Source organism: Diplotaxodon limnothrissa, linkage group LG7, assembly GCF_057381915.1.
Source record: "Diplotaxodon limnothrissa isolate DT_005_m linkage group LG7, D_limnothrissa_male_GT1.1, whole genome shotgun sequence".
Classification (NCBI taxonomy): domain Eukaryota; kingdom Metazoa; phylum Chordata; class Actinopteri; order Cichliformes; family Cichlidae; genus Diplotaxodon; species Diplotaxodon limnothrissa.
In genome coordinates this window covers 50127634-50130795 of record NC_140602.1, presented here as the reverse complement: position 1 = coordinate 50130795, position 3162 = coordinate 50127634, and positions in this window count along the sequence as shown.

Sequence of the window (3162 nt, the reverse complement as noted above, 5' to 3'; positions counted from 1 at the left end):
CTTGCATATTTGCCTTTCTTACACTGCGATAGGTCTAGTCTGCTAGGGGATTAACCTAATGCATTGAGTGTTTCTTCTTCAGTCACCTTTCTCACTCACTATGTGTTTAAACTCCTCTCTGCATGTAATTATTTGGTATTACTAATCTCTGGCTCTCTTCTGCAGCATGTCTTTGTCCAGTCTTTATCCACTCACCCCCAACCAGTTGCAGCAGATGGCTGCCCCTCCTCTGCTTGAGGTTTCTTCCTGTTAAAAGGGAGTTTTTCCTTCCTACGTTTGCCAAAGTGCTTGCTCATAGGGCATCATATGATTGTTGGGGGTTTCTCTGTTTTCTTTGTATTATGTATTGCAGGGTCTTTATCTTACAAAATAAGGGGCCTTGAGTCAACTGATGTTGTGATTTTTCACCATATAAATAAAACTGAATTGAATTGAATAGCAGTCATTTCTTGTAAACAGTATATCCATTTTTTTAAAATTCTCCTTCAGGTGTGGCATTCGTCATAGTTGTCATGGAATCCATTAGTTTTTAGTTACTAGACATTTTCTTCCTGTGCCCTCTGTGCATTCCTGTCTCTCTCTTCTTACTTATTGTTACTCTTCATGTTTCTCTATTGGTTGTTTTATATTCCTGTCTTACTTTAAAGTTAAATATCTTCCCCTTATCTGCCTTCACTTAGCCCAACAATCGATCCCTATCAATCAGGCCGAGCAGTCACATGAAGGTGATTATCAATAAATCAACCAGGATTTACGAGTCCACCTATGAGCGTCCTCACATAAAAGAAGCAGTGTTGGCAGTATATGACCAGTCAGAAACATATACGGGTCTCCCAGCAGCAGAGTGGTATAAAAAATGAAAAGGGTACGCAAACTATATTATCTATCTAGTTATAGAGCTGTGTGTAAAAGGGTTAAGTGCAGAAACAAAGTATTAAAAGGCACCCTGTGAATATGTTTTCACTAAGCACTGAGATCAGTGAGACCAGAAAAGTGCTATATTAATGCTGACACTCAGCTATGTATAGGAATATAAGGTCTGGAAGTAGTGTAAAGGTGCCCTGTTTTATGATCATGTCACTATATTAAGGCTTACAGAAAAATGCAATTGATTTAAACTTGTTTGCAGGAAATATAAAAAAGAAAAAGAAATAAATTTGCTCTGAAAAAAATCTATTTCTTAGTTGATGCCAATCTAAAAAAAGACATCAAAGACATACACTGACTGGCCAGTAGGTGGTGATTTGGTATGTGACTGTTCTGAAGGCAGGACTGTGATGCAGTTTCTGCCTCGCCACTAGAGGGCGCGGCCGTTTTGTGAGTAATGTTTGACTGGGATGGAAAATGGTGTTCATGAAGGCAGTGTGAATCACAAGTTATGCTCGGGAGCAGTTTATGTGGGTTCAATGAGAGTGTGCGTCCATAAGACTGGTGAGTTACAGGATATTTCTTGTGTAAGAAGGATAGCCTGTATGTTTTCTTGCTCTGGACGTCCTCTGTTTGTACATTTTCTATAAGCTAAGTTATCGCTAAGCTAAGCGGGCTAAGCTAAGTTCGCCTAGGCCAAACTGAGTTCAGTTTGAGTTGGGGATTTGTTATGTGTATTTGCCTTCTTTAGTTGGCATCATAAGTGAGTGGGGCACAAGAGTTAAGTGATGGGAAGATGTTTATTTTCTTTGTTGTCAAATATGGTTCAGACTATAAGTAAAAGCCGCCAGCTTAGTATTAGGGCCTATAAGACAAGTATGTGGCTGTAATATGTTATATGGTGATTATTGTTGTCTATAATTTGATTGTAATTTGTGTTCTATTTTCCATTCTGTTTGTAGAACCACACACATACCCACACCCACGCTAAATCTGCCATTAAAGAGCTGAACGATCATCCCCTGTCCTCGTTAATTTCTGGAGGGTCATAGTGGCACTTGACCTGTGCACACCCTGCGATCACCACCGTAGAACTGAACCTCATATCAGAAATCATCATAACAGTGACAATCATGTGTCTTGGAACATAACGTGCTCCCGAGAAGGTTAGGTTTGCAGTGCAGGTTACCATGGTAATGTAACATGCGAGCCAACTTTTAATACTGAAACAAGGGTTAACCCTGAAGTTATGTAGCTACTCACAACGGCCCTAATCCAGCTCTGTAGTACAGGGCTTTGTATTTTGCTTTTGTCAAACTGTTTGTTTGTGCTCTTTGTGTTTTCCTACATTTCTTTGTGCTTTTAACTCTTATGTTCTTATGATGCTCATTTTTTATTATTAGTTTAGCCTGCTACTGTAGGTTCAGGGGGATGATGTGGGTCTCAGCTTTGACCCAGAGTCTCCACCTGGTTGGATATGCCCCTTTACCTAAGGAGACATTCAAGAGGTATTCTTGAAAAAAAAAAATACCCCTTCATCATTTTAAACGCATGTCTTCAACCTGGTTGTGGTGGCAGCAACACCTGCACAAGGTTACAAAAATAGAGAGATACATGGCTTGCTGAAACAACACCAAAGTGACATCACTTCTGTCTTCCAGCATTGTTCATGAGGGATCGAATGCAAGCATGTGCCCAGAGTCCTCACCTTTCAGTATCTCTAATGGTGAAACAGGACAACCTATGGAAGAAACTAATTTCTGCTGCTTGTGGCCATAGTTCAGGGGTTTGTGATTCAGTAGATGGAGCAGCTGTTTGTGCATAAGAACAGACTTCTAGCCCTGAACAACAACCCAAAGGTAGTTTAACTTATCCATTTGCAGAAACACCCCAATTTCCTACTCATAATGCAGCATCCAACATTTTTCAGGTAGGAAGCAAGGCTTCAGGCTTGGAGGGACTAACTCTACTCTATGCTGCAGGAGTTCATCACCCAATTAGGCCAAGAGGAACACATCATTTACAAAAAGAAAAGATGTGATCCCGAGTCCACTAATACCCGTACTTGTCAATATTAAGTGCTAAGAAGACAACACATTGACACTACAGAGATATTTGATTACATGTTAATGCCTAAACATTGGTTAAACTTTTGCAATGAAGTTGCAGTGAAGTTAAAATTAAGATTTTTGCAACTTCATTTCAGTTTTTGGTTTTAATATCAGTCTTGTGTTTTTGTTTCCATATGGCACCAAATATCTGGAGGTTTGTTTAATAATGTGGATGTCTTTATGA